This window comes from Bufo bufo, chromosome 4, assembly GCF_905171765.1.
Source record: "Bufo bufo chromosome 4, aBufBuf1.1, whole genome shotgun sequence".
In the NCBI taxonomy this organism is placed as follows: Eukaryota; Metazoa; Chordata; class Amphibia; order Anura; family Bufonidae; genus Bufo; species Bufo bufo.
Genome location: NC_053392.1, coordinates 101,020,894 through 101,037,639, shown reverse-complemented (window position 1 = coordinate 101,037,639; position 16,746 = coordinate 101,020,894).

Below are 16,746 nucleotides of genomic sequence, written 5' to 3'. Positions count from 1 at the left end.
AATACCTTGGGTATGTCATTAGGTGCAGAGTTATCAAGCCCCAAGTAAACAAAATAGAGGCTATACGGAATTGTCCCCGACCTGCCACTTCTAGACAAGTAAAGTCGTTCCTGGGAATGGTGGGCTATTATATGAGGTTTGTCCCCATTTTGCCACTTTAGAGGCTCCATTGACAGGGCTCTTAAAGGGACGGAAGTCCGTGATAGTCCGCTGGAATGACCAGGCGGAAGAGGCTTTCTCCACTTTGAAGTCGGCCCTGTGTGGGTCCCCGATTTTGGTGACGCCCGACTTCAAGAGGGAATTTGTGGTACAGACCGATGCCTCCGAAGTAGGCCTCGGTGCGGTATTGTCTCAGGAAGTCAACAGGGGGGGAGCACCCCATTGTCTTCCTCAGCCGTAAGCTCACTCCAGCAAAGACCCGGTACAGTATAGTGGAGAGAAAGTGCCTCGCCATTAAGTGGGCACTCGAGTCTCTCCGCTATTATCTGTTGGGGAGAAATTTCCGTCTGGTGACCTACCACTCCCCTCTCAAGTGGATGAGCCATGCCAAAGAGAGGAATGCTCGTGTCACCAGGTGGTTCTTGTCACTACAAAACTTTAAGTTTACAGTAGAACACAGGGCAGGCCGGTTACAGGGAAACGCGGATGCCCTGTCCCGAGTACACTGTCTGGCGTGTGTTCACCCCCTCAGGGTTGAACAAAGGGGGGAGGTATTTAGGAAGGCGCAAGGGTCTGTCATTGACGGAAGGTACGTGTCACCGAGGTTCCTGGCCTCGGTGAGATAAGAACTGGTAATTTAGTGTGTCTGGGGCAGCTAGTGCTCGCTGACACTGTTTTACTTAGTGTGGCTGTAAAGCCAATCCGGGCCGGTTCTTATTGGGAGCAGCCAAAGAGCAGGGTTGGTGGCTGCTCCCATGTCCAGGCCAGGTTTTGGGCTGGGAATAAAAACCCAGCCAGCAGTCACAGCTGGGTGTGGATTACCCTGCATTTTCATAGTGGATCTGTGAAGCACTGTGGTTTTTGGGTACCAACCAGTTAGCAGCGTGCTGAAGAGCCGCACGCTGAAAATCAGGCACCCTAAAGCCTGCGGTGGACGGCTGTGGATTTTCCTGGACAAAACAGTCCGCCAGGTGACACGTTTGTGCTGTGGACTTTATGGGGTGTGAATTAACACCAGAACTCTGCACAGTGTTATTTTTGCTTTGTTGCTTTTTGTGTGAATAAACACTGAACTTTTGCTTTATTACCGTGTTCTTGCCTCTGTACTGCGTCCGCTTACCCTGGCTACCAGAGCAAATCCCTACAGGGTGCAATGACAGAGAGCTGCAATAGCGCTGCTCCCCATCATTGTACCCCTCATACGTCACCGCACAGGATTTCGGCCAAGATCTTCAAACAAGATGGCGGCTGGTGGCCCGTCGCGAGCAAATGGAGCTGGTAAGTTTGAATTAGTTTTTTGCACTATTTCAGGTTAAATCAATTCACTACCACGAAGCACGAGGGAATTCAGCTTCAAGGTTAATCGAATTTATCGTGGGATTCTATTTGCTCATCTCTAATAGATATAATAGAAAGAAGTAATGGAATAGATATATTAATAGCAAGAAAAAGAAAGAAAACAAATAAAAGGAAAGAATTTAAAAAAATAAAAACAAAAAAGAAATATAATAATAGAAGTAGGGGGGCACTCTATTACCTGGAACCAGTTGGACAGAAGAATTTGTACAAGTATTGTATAAATATATAAAATTAATTAGATATAAATCTTCACGTGAAGGAGAACAGGCCGCGCTCCCTGACCTTGCCCTCCACCATGGCGCTGCTCAGAGAATAAACCCATCCATCTCCAAGCCCAGGACCTGCGATCTGGTGGCGGCATACCTCCTAGACACATGGGACGCCGAGAAGACTAAAGGAAACCTGTGACCTGGTGATGGCATATTTCCCGAGACATGTGGGACGCGAGAAGGTAACAGGCGGGCAAACCCATTAAGCAAGCGCCAAAGCTGGCGGCTGCGCAACAACCAGACGGAGGAGACTGACGGAGATCAATAACCATGTGGGACGCCACGTGTATCCACAGAGGAAGGATTGACCATACAGACTAGCAGGAAGCACAGTACGGCCACATCGGATTAATAAAGCTGCAAGAGTGATAACGTACAACTAAAGGAATATTATACAACAATTTTAATTGATTTAAACTAATAACTATATTGGATACTAACACAAACACATATGTGTTTAAAGAAATTACATTATTTATTTGAATACCATAGAAATATCTCCTGGATTTTATTAGGAGACACTTGTGGTATTAACAATACTATCTTCACCCTCTATATAAACTCTTCCTTGGGAATAAGCAATATGTGATACTTCATATGTTTTTATCCTCTTTTGAAAAAAAACATTTCTCTCATATAATTGGCATCTTTATTTTTAGAATACTGGGTCAACCTAGTGTTATTATACTATTTATAGTATTTATATCTAATGAATTTTATATATTTATACAATACTTGTACAAATACTTCTGTCCAACTGGTTCCAGGTAGTAGAGTGGTAGTAGGGGCTTCTATTATTATATTTCTTCTGCTACTTGGGGTGTGTTGAGGGGTGAGCACCACATCGGTACTTATCAGACTGTTTTTAGCCACTATCTCAATTTTTTACTAAAAACAAAAAAAGAAATAAAGAAATTATTGTAAATATAGATAGATAGGAGCTAGATAGCCAAATACTGTAGACAGAAAGTTTGAAAATGAAAAAAGTGTTGTTAAAACTGAAGAAAAGTTAATCTAGGCTACAATTACAATGTTACAGAAAGACAGAGATAAATAAATCCATCGTGCCCCTGTGTACTTCATAACATTTTATTTTTCGGATCATTTCATAAATCTGTTGTTCGCTATTCACAAAAATGAGCTGAACCTTTATACCTTTATCACTTACAGGAAATGAATGCAGTCTGAGATTTCCCCTTAGTCGGTCTTCTTCCATCTACAGAGCACAACCTCTTATTTTAGCATCTCTCATGTCTAAAATTTGTTTCCGTCTTGTACTTCTTTCTTTTAATGTCTCTAAGACCAATTTTGCAAAGTGCAGTCTAACACTAATTCATTTTAAAAACTAAAAGGAGGGGAATGTTATTTAAAAGGAATCAGGAAATGATTAGAGCTCATTTCATGGATAAATGTGCACATAACTTCTTCATTCACAAGAAAGAACTAAAATATTAACATCATAAAATTAATATGAAATGTATTATGTGCCCTTGGTACTTACTGAAGACGGCACTTTAAAGGTTGATTGGTGTTTGAAAACTGTTTGCATATTACAACAGCAGAATTATATGCTACAAAAATATATTGGGGCACATTTACTAATCTTGTAGATGGCGTAAACTTAGGCTGTCTAGACCGCCACCAGATTTATCACAGGGGCTCAGGCTGGATCGTTTGTCCCTCTGTATATCTACAGTATCTCAGCAGAATCGCACACAAATGCTTATATTGTATTTTGAACTGTTATATCACACCAGTTTCAATTAGTTGTTCCAATAGCGTTTGTCCATCTGTATAGCTGCGGTATCTCACCAGAACCGCACATAAATGCTGCACAATACAAATGCAGTATATAGAAATTATATTATAGGTATATCACACCCAAGCCTCAATCAGATTTTTTGGGGGGCAACTGGCATATCACACCAGTTGCAATTAGTTGTTCCCATGGCATTTGTCCCTCTGTATAGCTGCGGTATCGCAGCAGAACTGCACACAAATGCAGCACAATACAAACGCACTATATAGAAATTATATTTTAGGTATATCACACCCCTGCCTCAATCAGATTTTTTGGGGGGCAACTTTTATATCACACCAGTTGCAATTCGTTGTTCCAATGTTGTTTGTCCCTCTGTATAGCTATGGTATCTCAGCAATACCACACACAAATGCTGCACTATACAAATGCACTATATAGAAAGTATATTATAGGTATATCACACCCCTGCCTCAATCATATTTTTTTAGGGGGGGGGGGGGCAACTGGTATAGCACACCAGTTGCAATTAGTGTTCCAATAGTGTTTGGCACTCTGTGTAGCTGCAGTATATTATAAGTATATTACACCCCTCAGTAAGTCACACCTATCGATAGCACACCTATAGCAGTCCTTAAAAGGACTTTTGTGGCCCTATTAGCTAGCGTTTGGTGTCTCTAACAGTCTGTCCCTGCTCCACACAGCAACCTCTCCCTACATTGGCGAAAGACTGAATGTAAAATGGCGGCCAGATTGGGTTTATTTATTGGGTAAAGGGTGTGTCGATGTGCTGAAATGTCTAAATTGGCTGTCCTGTCCCACATGATAGATGTGTCATGGGTGAAAGTTCTGCACAATACAAAGAATATAGCACCGGCGGACATCACCATATGTTCGCCTGTTCGGCGAACAGCGAACGAGCAAAGATCGGCAAACCTCAGGGCCATCTCTACTCAGCAAAATGGAGGTGAAATTTCAAAATGTCATTTTTTTTTTTTTTACAATTTTCCACTTTAATCCATTTTTTTCCCTGTAACACATAAAGGGTTAACAATAAAGCAAACCTCAATTTTTATTATACTGATTTACAGAAACGCCCCATATTTGGTCATAAACTACTTGTATGGGTACATGGCAGTGCTCAGAAGGCAAGGAGCGCCTTATGGTTTTTGGAGGGCAGATTTTGCTGGAATGGTCTTTCAGTGCCATGTTGCATTTGAAGAGATCCTGAGATACACCTACAGTGGAAACACCCCAAAAATTACCACATTTTGAAAACTATACCACCCAAGGAATTTTTAAGATCTCTCTGATTTTTAGAAAGATAGTGATACCTAGCATTCACCATATGTCTACTTTATGTTGGCATCATTTTGGTAAATTGTTTATTTTTTTAGGACATTAGAACGTTTAGAATTTTAGAAGCAACTTTAGACATTTTAAAGAAAATTTCCAAAAGAAACTTTGTTAACCCCTTCCCGACCGCAATCTGTATATATACGTGATAGCTGCACATACCCCGTGCAGCTACCACGTATATAGACGTCAAGCCAGCTCTTTAATCCAAGCGCTGCAAAGCTTCTGCCCCTGTCCTGCTGCTGTCACGGACAGCATACAGTTCAGTAATGCCGGCAAGGGACCAATCAGAGTGGCCCCTTGCCGACAATCGATCCGATTGGTTAGTCTGTGCAGACTAACCAATCGGATCGCGGCAGTGAAAAAATGCCGGTTTCAGGCTCTGATCTGCTCTCTGCAGATCAGAGCCTGAAATCAGGTAATGTGTCCTCGTGCCCCCCCTCCCCGATCTGTGCCCCCCATGTGTGCCCCTTCAAGCACCCCCTTGTGTCCGCCTGCCGCTGAATCTATCCGCTGCTTATCTCCTGTGGTCCGCCCCCTCCCCGCCCCATACATTCCTCCTGCCCCCTCAATGCTGGCCATGACTCACTCAATGCTGGCCCCTCAATGATGCCCCCTTTCCAGCGCTGCCCCCATGCCGTGCGGTCCCCCTGCTGTGTGTAATGGCGGCGGCTCCATTCCTGAGCAGCCGCCATCAGCAGAGAGTGTCAGCTCTATGGGCATCCATGGGGTTAAAAGAGGGAGGGGGCTCCCTCTCTCCACCATCGGGGCTGCCACCTACAGGGCATCTGATTGTATTATACTTTGCAATGCAAGAGCATTGCAAAGTATAGTACAGCCATCAGCCCCACTGGATCTTCAAGATCCAAGAGGGACTTGATAAAAAATAATAAAAGTAAAAATAAATAAATAAATAAAAATGTAAAATTAAAAAAAGAAATTGCTTTTTCCTATAAAAAATTAAAAAATTAAAATAAAAAATACACATATTAGGTATCACCGCGTCCGTAACGACCGTCTCTACAAATATATCACATGATAGACCCCGTCCGATAAACACCATTTAAAAAAAAAAAAAAACGGTGTAAAAAAAGCCATTTTTGTCACCTTACATCACAAAAAGTGCAACAGCAAGCGATCAAAAAGGCTTATGACCCCCAAAATAGTACCAATCAAACCGTTACCCCATACCGCAAAAAATGATACCCTATTTAAGACAATCGCCCAAAAAATAAAAAATCTATGGTTCTCAGACTATGGAGACATTAAAACATTTTTTTGGTTTCAGAAATACTATTATTGTGTAAAACTTAAATAAATAAGAAAAAGTATACATATTAGGTATTGCCACGTCTCTAACGATCTGCTCTATAAAACTGTCACATGACCTAACCCCTCAGATAAACGCTGTAAAAATAGATAAATAAAAACTGTTCCAAAACAGCCAATTCTTTGGTCACCTTGCCCCATAAAGTGTAATAATGAATGATCAAAAATCCTATGTACCCAAAAATGGTACCAATAAAAACCTCAACTCTTTCTGCAAAAAACGAGCCCCTGCACAAGACGATCGGCAGAAAAATAAAAAACATATGGCGTTCAGAAAATGGAGACACAAAAACATAATTTCTTTTTCAAAATTGCTTTATTATGTAAAACTGAAACAAACAAACAAAGTAGACATATTTGATATCATTGCGTCCGTAACAACCTGCTCTATAAAAAATAGCACATGATCTACCCTGTCAGATGAATCTTGTTAAAAAAAAAAAACTGTGCCAAAACAGCCATTTTTCAGTTACCTTGCCTCACAAAAAAATTAATATAGAGCAATTAAAAATCATATGTACCCCAAAATAGTACCAATAAAACTGGCACCTTATCCCCTAGTTTCCAAAATAGGGTCACTTTTTGGGAGTTTCTACTGTATGGGTGCATCAGGGGGGCTTTAAATGGGACATGGCATCTAAAACCAGTTTAGCAAAATCTGCCTTCCAAAAACCATACGGCGTTCCTTTCCTTCTGCGCCCTGCTGTGCGCCCTTACATCAGTTTACGACCACATGTGGGGTGTTTCTGTAAACCGCAGAATCAGTGTAATAAATGTTGAGTTTTGTTTGGCTGTTAACCCTCAATGTGTTAAAGAAAAAAATGTAATAAAATGGAAAATCTGCCAAAAAAGTGAAATTTAGAAATTTCATCTCCATTTTCCTTGAATTCTTGTGGAACACCTAAAGGGTTAACAAAGTTTGTAAAATAAGTTTTGAGTAACTTGAGGGGTGTAGTTTCTACAATGGGGTCATTTATGGGGGGTTTCCCCTATGTAAGCCCCACAAAGTGACTTCAGACCTAAACCTGGTCCGTTAAAAGTGGGTTTTGGAAATTTTCTTAAAAATTTGAAGAATTGCTTCTAAACTTCTAAGCCTTCTAACGTCCTAAAAAAATAAAATGACATTTCCAAAACGATGCCAACATAAAGTAAACATATGGGAAATGTTAAGTAGTAAATATTTTATTAGGTATGACTTTCTGTTTTAGAAGCAGAGAAATTGAAATTTTGAAAATTGTGAATTTTTTTTATTTTTATAAATTTGGTACTTTTTCATAAATAAAGGTGAAATATATTGACTCAAATTTATGACTATCATGAAGTACAATATGTCACGAGAAAATAATCTCAGAATGGCTTGGAGAAATAAAAGTGTTCCAAAGCAATTACCACATAAAGTGACGCATGTCAGATTTGTAAATTTTGACCTGGACACTGGGGCATCAATGACCCTTGGTTATGAAAGAGTTAAGGACCAATTCAGTTCTGAAGTCACTTTGGGGAACTTACATAATACAAACTACCCATAAATTACCCCATTTTATAAACTGCACCCCTGAAACTATTCAAAACTGATTTTAGAAATGTTGCTAACACTTTAAGTATTTCTCAGGAATTAAAGCAAAATGGAGGTGAAATTTCAAAATTTCACTCTTTTTTCAGATTTTCCACTTTAATCAATTTTTTTCCCGTAACACATGAAGGGTTAACAATAAAACAAACTTCAATATTTATTACCCTGATTTACAGAAACACCCCATATGTGGTCATAAACTGCTTGTATGGGCACATGGCAGTGCTCAGAAGGCAAGGAGAGGACCGCCATATGGTTTTTGGAGGGCAGATTTTGCTGGAATGGTCTTTCGTTGCCATGTTGCATTAGAAGAGATCCTTAGATACCCCTACAGTGGAAACCCCCCAAAAAATGACCACCTTTTGGAAACTATACCACCCAAGGTGAACAGCATCAAGAAAAGAATAAAACAGAGCAATTGCAAAAAAAATATTTTAAAAAAAATTAAGTGTTCTATAAAATGGTTAGTTCATAAAGGACAAATCATCTTGCAAAACAAAAGGCCTAAAACATTGCATTAGGCTAATGTTATAACTGCCAGAATGTGGGGCAACAAAAAATAAAAAAATCTTATTAAAGGGGTTGTGCAAGAAGGGAGGAGGGGGAATTGGCAAACCACCCCAATCTGTTGGACTTGCAAAAGGAAGATGACTGATGAGATGGCACTGGCTCTCACTCCTTCTTCTCCATTTGTCATGAGGAAAGGGGAGCCTGACACAGCCGCAGCCTGTGATTGGCTGCTGTGATGCGAAAACAGATGTTGATATCGCTGGAGCCCAGAGGAGCATTGCAGGCCGAGAGAAGAAGAGGTGGGGAGTCAGCACTGGGAAACAGGTAAGTCATCTTTCCTTTAAAGATCCAGCAGAATTTGGGAGGGAGGGGCACAAACCCTCTGCCATACTTGCACAACCCCTTTAAAGATTAAAAAAGGCTTGACCCTTAACCCATTCCTGATCTTTGCTGTAAAAATATGTCCTAGTGGGAAGAAGGGTAACACACTGCCATACTATTGTGATTATGTGATGGCATGGGCTCAGGAACCGTGTCCGCAATATCACTTGTAGGTGCTGGCTGTAATACACAGCTGTTACCCAGCTCTAACATCTAGAATCCAAGATAACTCTGACTGGCCATTTGTGCTTATGGCTCCAAAGATTCCGGAGCTGGTGGTTGCAGAAAACAGCTGAACAGTGGGGTGGTTGTGTCGGATCCCCACTGAACTGTTACTGGTGACCTATCCGGAGGGTAGGTCATCAATATCTAAAAGCTGGAGTGCCATTTTAAGATATTTTTTGGCATTTTTTTGCTTCTGCCAACTTTAGCAATAGCAATCTTGACTGCTGACAGAATTGCCATGGTCATTTTCAAAATACTCTTCATAACTTTCCTCAAAGTTTATAAAATTGAAAATTTGCAAACTCCAAATAGATTGCCTAAAAAATACAATTATATTAGTGTATAGAATGCAATGTTTTTCAATAATCTATACAAATTCTAAAAAATGCAATACAATTATAAATATAAGAGAACCAGGTAAGAGGAATGAAATGTAATTTTGTATTTCAAAGTCATTTATCAAATTCCAGTTTCTCATTTCCATTCTAGTGACATGAAGACTAAGTTAAACCAAGCCCATCCTCTACTTATAATGAAGTAGAAGTATGAGAATAAATAGTGGTTTAATATGAAAGTTTTCATTCAATTAAAGATAGAGCTACTGGGAGATAATTAGGGTTTTTCTTTAAAGGGATATCCACTTTTTACAGTTTCCATTTGTAAGAGTTATACTAATATATATGCCAGTTGTCTGGTATAAATATACTAGGCAATATAGTGTTCAGTTAGTCATATTTATGAAGCACCTGTTCCACTTATTCTGACACTGTTCCACTTTTTCCGACAGTGTTCCACTTTTTTTGACACTGTTCCAGATTTTTTACTACATTTTGCTATGGGGCTCCATGAAATCTTTGTCCCTCTCAAGGCAGCAGCTTTCTAGTTCTTTACAATTTTTTTTTTATCCATAAATCATTTTTCAATCATAACATATTCATCACAATTATAATAAACTTAAAACGATTCTTTAATTTGACCATGATTTTTTAAAAAGTAATGGTTTTAAAAAAAAATTGTATGATTTAAGTCTGGAGAGAATAAGTGAGAGAAAGACAAAGAAAGAACTTCGACAAGAAATTTGATTTGTTACGAATTACTTAGTCACAAAATGCTTTCAATTGTATGGAGCAGGCACACTGACAGGAAATGGCGATCATTCCGCCACCCATCATTTAGCCCCTCAGATGCTGCATTCAACACTGATCGCAGCATCTGTGACTCACATTCAGCCTATCAGGGGTTAAAAAAATAATAATACTCACCTCATCCACTTTCTCTCGGAGAGGCTGTCCACTCCCGTCTTTATTTTTTTTTAAAAAAGGCCAATATTTATTTGGCAGGATTTCTTCAATCAAGACTAGTGTTTGAGCGCGAATATTCTAATCGCGAATTTTTTGCACGAATATCGGCACTTTGAGAATTCGCAAAGACCTAGAATATATTGCTATATCTTTGTAATAGCGAATATTCTCGATTTTTTTTTTTTTATCACTAGATAAACCTATAATCTTTTCTCACTTATTGTATATAGCTACTCTTAATCTTTATTATGCTATCTATCATCCATACCTATTTTATTTTTATAGTTATTATTTTACTTATCATTAATAAACTTTTAGAGTTGAGCGGAGACCTGGATGTTCGGGTTCGATGGGTTCGGCCGAACTTCAGAAAAAAGTTCGAGTTCGGGACCCGAACTTGACCCGAACTTGACCCCGAACCCCATTGAAGTCAATGGAGACCCGAACTTTTGAGCACTAAAATGGCTGTAAAAATGTCATGGAAAGGGCTAGAGGCCTGCAAATGTCAGCAAAATGTGGTTAAGAGCATGGCAAGTGCTCTGCAAAATGTGGATAGGGAAATGACTTTAAATAACATAAAATAGGTAAAAATACAAAATAATAATCTTGATCTAGGAGGACGAGGTCCATATGGAGTAGGAGGTTGAGGAGGCGGTGTAGGTGGAAGCGGCGGTGGAAGAGGAGGAGGTGGCCTACACTGATTTTTGTTCTTACATTTTATTTTTAAAATTAGGGTACACCCCAAAACATTGGGAAATATAACCTATGATAACCCCCTCCAGTCATGCTAAACACACGTTCAGACAATACACTGGCTGCAGGGCAGGCCAGCACCTCCAAGGGGTCAAGGGCAAGCTCAGGCCATGTGCCCAATTTAGAGACCCAGAAGTTCCAGGGGCTGATCCCTGTCAGTCAGTTCCTGTAGGCGTGTGCACACTTAGTGCCCCACCATGTCGCACGTCCCCGTGATGTTCACGATCCAATTTGATATCTGCTCTATTAACTTACGATGTTCTTTTATGCGCCTACCATGGTGATCCCGGGTGGCGGGGAATCAGGGTTCCAGGCCAGAGAGGGAGCGTGAGAAAGAGAGACCACATCCAAGGGAGGATTCATTTTTTAAAATTTAAAATTATAGAGTTGAAATATGGGAGAAATTATTAAAGCGTAAAAGTGTGAAAACTTTTCAAAGTTTAAGCATTGAATGAAAGGATGTGGCGCGCATTAATTACTGAATAATATATTAAATTTTATTCCCTGTCACCTATGCATAGCAGGTGTTTATTCATGTCTAAAATTGTATAATGTGAACCCAAGAATGTAACAGAAAAACTATTGAAATTTATTAAGCTGTCAACTAGGAAGAGGAGGGGTATATTACACCCAAAAATTGGTGAATTTTACCAAAAAATGTAACTGACAATTTTTTTTTAAACCTGTCTACTAGTGGTACATCACACCCAAAAATGGGTGAATTTCACCCGAAAATGTAACTGACTATTTATTTTTTTAACCTGTCTACTAGGTATAGGAGTGGTAAATCACACCCAAAAATTGTTGAATTTCACCAGAATATATAAGTGACAATTTTTTTTTTGTTTAACCTGTCTACTAGGTATAGCATTGTTACTATACACCCAAAAATTTGTAAATTTCACCAGAAAATGCAACTGACAATTTATTTTATTTTTTTACCGGTCAACTAGGTATAGCAGTGGTACTATACACCCAAAAATTGGTTAATTTCACCCTAAAATGTAAATGACAATTTTTTTTAATTTTTTTTAACCTGTTTGCTAGGTATAGCAGTGGTACTATACACCCAAAAATTTGTTAATTTCACCAGAAAATGTAACTGACAATTTTTTTTATTTTTTAAACGGCCTACTAGGTAGAGCAGTGGTACTATACACCCAAAAATTAGTGAATTTCACCCGAAATTGTAAATGACAATTATTTATTTTTTAACCGGCCTACTAGGTATAGCAGCGGTACTATACACCCAAAAATTGGTGAATTTCATCCAAAAATGTAAATGACAAAGTAGTGAACCGATATAAAATATGTACAAATAAATAAAAAAAATTGTTTTATGAGGTGGAGTTCCATATGGAGTAGGAGTTTGAGGGGGTGGTGGACGTAGCGGTGTAGGTGGAAGCAGCGGTGGAAGAGGACGAGGTAGCCAACACAGGTTTTTGGTTTTAATTTTTTTTTTAAGTTAGGGTACACTCCAAAAGAGTGTGAAATATCCAAAATACAAGAATGAGCAATTGCGCTGCAGTATAACAATGGCTGGTTAGTGCCGGTATACATGTCTATTCTGCACAAGGTACGGACAAGTCCTGAGGGATCCATGCCTGGTTCATTTTAATAAACGTGAGCTTATCCACATTGGCTGTGGACAGGCGGCTGCGCTTGTCTGTGATGACGTTCCCTGCCGTGCTAAATACACGTTCAGCACCTCCAAGGCATGAAAGGGCAAGCTCAGGCCATGTGCCCAATTTGGAGACGCAGAAGTTGAAGGGGGCAGACCCGTCATTCAGTACGTGTAGGTGTGTGCGCACATACTGCTCCACCATGTTGGTGAAATGCTGCCTCCTGCTAAGACGTTCCATATCAGCTGGTGGTGCTGGTTGTTGTGGCGTGCTGACAAAGCTTTTCCACATTTCGGCCATGCTAACTCTGCCTTCTGAGGTGCTGGCGGTGCCCCAGCTGCGTTGGCGTCCTCTTCCTCGTCCTCTGCCTTCACCTTGTGCTTCCACTGTGCCCCTGCTGTCAGGTGGGAATGCCACCAGCTGCGCGTCTACTAGGGTGCGCTTGTACTCGCGCATCTTACGATCACGCTCCAGTGAGGGAATTAATGACGGTACGTTGTCCTTGTAACGGGGATCCAGCAGAGTGGCCACCCAGTAATCAGCACAAGTTAGAATGTGGGCAACTTGGCGGTCGTTGCGGAGACACTGCAGCATTTAATCGGTCATGTGTGCCAGGCTGCTCAGAGGCAACGAAAAGCTGTCCTCTGTGGGAGGTGTATCGTCTGTGTCCTCTGTATCCCTCCATCCATGCCCTGGCTGGAGAAATGTGTACCTTGGGTTTGTGGGTGCAGGAACCCACCCTCGGAGCCACTTGGGAATGACTGGCCGGAAACCCTACAAAATGATCCCTCTTCCTCCTCCTCCTCCTCCTCCTCCTCCTCCAGTGCCACATCCTCTTCCATCATCGCCAGGAGCGTTTTTTCAGGAAGGCATAGAAGTGGGATAGTAACGCTGAGAACAGCGTTATCGGCACTGGCCATGTTGGTGGAGTACTCGAAACAGCGCAACAAGGAACACAGGTCTCGCATGGTGGCCCAGTCATTGGTGGTAAAGTGGTGCTGTTCCGCCGAGCGACTCACTCGTGCGTGCTGCAGCTGAAACTCCACTATCGCCTGCTGCTGCTCGCACAGTCTGGCCAGCATGTGCAAGGTGGAGTTCCATCTTGCCGCCACGTCGCATATGAGGCGGTGAGCGGGAAGGCCGAAGTTACGCTGCAGCGCTGACAGGCGAGCAGCAGCAGGGTGAAAACGCCGAAAGCGCGCACAGACGGCCCGCACTTTATGCAGCAGCTCTGACATATCGGGGTAATTTTTAAGGAATCTCTGCACTACCAAATTCAGCACATGCGCCAGGCAAGGGATGTGCATCAAACCGGCTAGTCCCAGAGCTGCTACAAGATTTCGCCCATTATCGCACACCACCAGGCCGGGCTTAAGGCTGACTGGCACAAACCTCTCATTGGTCTGTTGTTCAAGGTCCATCCACCGCTCCTGCGCGGTGTGGGGTTAGTCCCCCAAACAGATAAGTTTTAAAACTGCCTGCTGTCGTTTACCCCGTCCACGTATCAGTAGTCAGGTGCCACAGATGGCGTTACACAGTGCACACCTGATTTTGTCCCCTACTTGGTTGTGCAGGGAAGGGATGGCTCGCCTTGAAAAGTAGTGGCGGCTGGGCACGACATACTTTGGGACAGCCACCGCCATAAGGCCTTTAAAACTATCCGTCTCCACCAGACTGAATGACAGCATTTCAGAGGCCAGTTATTTAGAAATGCTGGCATTCAGGACTAGGGATCGCGGGTGGGTACGGGGGTACTTCCTCTTCCTCTCCAACGTTTGGAAGATGGAGAGCTGAACGCTTCCGTGGGACATTGTGGAGATGCTTGGTGACCCAGGTGTTGGTGTTGCTGGCAGATCCTCTGTTTGCGGGGTGGCAGGTGGCACTGGCACTCCAGAGGAGGATGAAGAGGCCGAGACTGCAGCAGAAGAGGAAGCAGGAGGAGCCAGAGACCTTTCTTGGTTTTTGAGGTGTCTACTCCACTGCAGCTCGTGCTTTGCACTTAAATGCCTGGTCATGCAGGTTGTGCTCAGGTTGAGAACGTTTATGCCTAGCTTCAGGCTCTGATTGCACAGCGTGCAAACCACTCGTGTCTTGTCGTCAGCACATTGTCTGAAGAACTGCCACGCCAGGGAACTCCTTGGAGCTGGCTTTAGTGTGCTCGGTCCCTTGCTACGGTTGGCAGTAGCAGGCATACTGTCTAGAGCAGTGTTTCCCAACCAGTGTGCCTCCAGCTGTTGCAAAACTACAACTCCCAGCATGCCCGCACAGCCTTTGGCTGTGCGGGCATGCTGGGAGTTGTAGTTTTGCAACAGCTGGAGGCACACTGGTTGGGAAACACTGGTCTAGAGGACACCCGCTCCGCTTTTGCACCCTGCTCCCTCTTCTGCTGTGCTGGTGGCTCTGTGCGACCACCGCCTCTTCCTCCGAACTACATAGGTCACTCGCATGACCTTGATTCCATGTGGGGTCGAGGACCTCATCGTCCTCCACATCATCTTCCATCCAGTCTTCACCCCTGCCTTCCTTGTCGGTCTTCACACTTTCAAAAGCCCCAGCAGTTGGCACCTGTGTTTCGTCATCATCCGAGACGTGCTGCGATGGTCCTCCCATGTACTCATCTTAAAAAATAAGTGGTTGAGCATCGGTGCAATCAATCTCTTCCACTTCTGGGGCAGGGCTAGGTGGATGGCCCTGGGAAACCCTGCTAACAGAGTCATCAAAAAGCAAAAGAGACTGCTGCATGACTTGGGGCTCAGACTGCTTGGCTGATTTGCAAGGGGATGAGGTGAAAGACTGATGGACATCGGTTGCACGTGCCAACTGTGGTCTTTCAGCATGAGACTGGTGGGAGACAATGTGAAGGAACTGGAGCCACTGTCAGCAACACAATCTACTATCGCCTGTACTTGTTCAGGCCTCACCATTCGAAGAGCAGCATTAGGCCCGACTAAATACCGCTGCAGGTTTTGTCGCCTACTCGCACCTGAGGAAGGGGTTTCACTTGTGCGTGTAGCTGGCACAGATCGACCATGTCCTCTCCCTCCAACAGGAGCTCCACCAGCAGCACCATGACCTGGGCCACGTCTCTTATTTGACGCTCTCCTCATATTTTTTGAATTTAGGATCTTGCCCTAAATGGGTGTTTAATTAATAGTAGAAAAGAACGACAGTATGTAAAGAGTGTATCTCACACGGCCTGAACCAGACTAGGCCTCAATTAAAGATTTCTTTGCACAAAATGACTGTATTTCAAATGGCTGTATTTTAAATGCCTAATTCAAACCCCTGTATGTAGAGGTAGTATCTCAGAGGGCCTGAACCTCTGTAGGCCTGAACTAATTATTTCTTTGCCCAAAATGTCTGTATTTCAAATGCCTGATTCAAACTTCTGTATGTAGGGGGTATCTCACATGGTCTGAACCAGTGTAGGCCTGAAGTAAATATATCTTTGCACAAAATGGCTGTATTTCAAATGCCTAATTCAAACCCCTGTATGTAGGGGGGTATCTCACACGGTCTGAACCAGTGTAGGCCTGAAGTAAATATATCTTTGCCAAAATGGCTGTATTTCAAATGGCTGTATTTCAAATGCCTAATTCAAACCCCTGTATGTAAGGGGTTATATCACACGGCCTGAACCAGTGTAGGCCTGAAGTAAATATATCTTTGCACAAAATGGCTGTATTTCAAATGGCTGTATTTCAAATGCCTAAGGGCTCTTTCACACTTGCGTTGTCCGGATCCGTCGTGCACTCCATTTGCTGGAGGTGCCCGCCGGATCCGTAACAACGCAAGTGAACTGAAAGCATTTGAAGACGGATCCGCATTTGAAGACGGATCCGCCCTGACGTCACTCTGAAGCGCCCCGGGAGCCGCACGGACGGTAAGTATACTGCTCCCCCGCTCCCCACTACAGTTTACCATGGCAAGCAGGACTTTAGTGTCTTGGGAGCCATGGTAACCATTCAGAAAAAGCTAAACGTCGGATCCGGTAATGCGCCGAAACGACGTTTAGCTTAAGGCCGGATCCGGATTAATGCTTTTCAATGGGCATTAATTCCGGATCCGGCCTTGCGGCAAGTGTTCAGGATTTTTGACCGGAGCAAAAAGCGCAGCATGCTGCGGTATTTTCTCCGGCCAAAAAACGTTA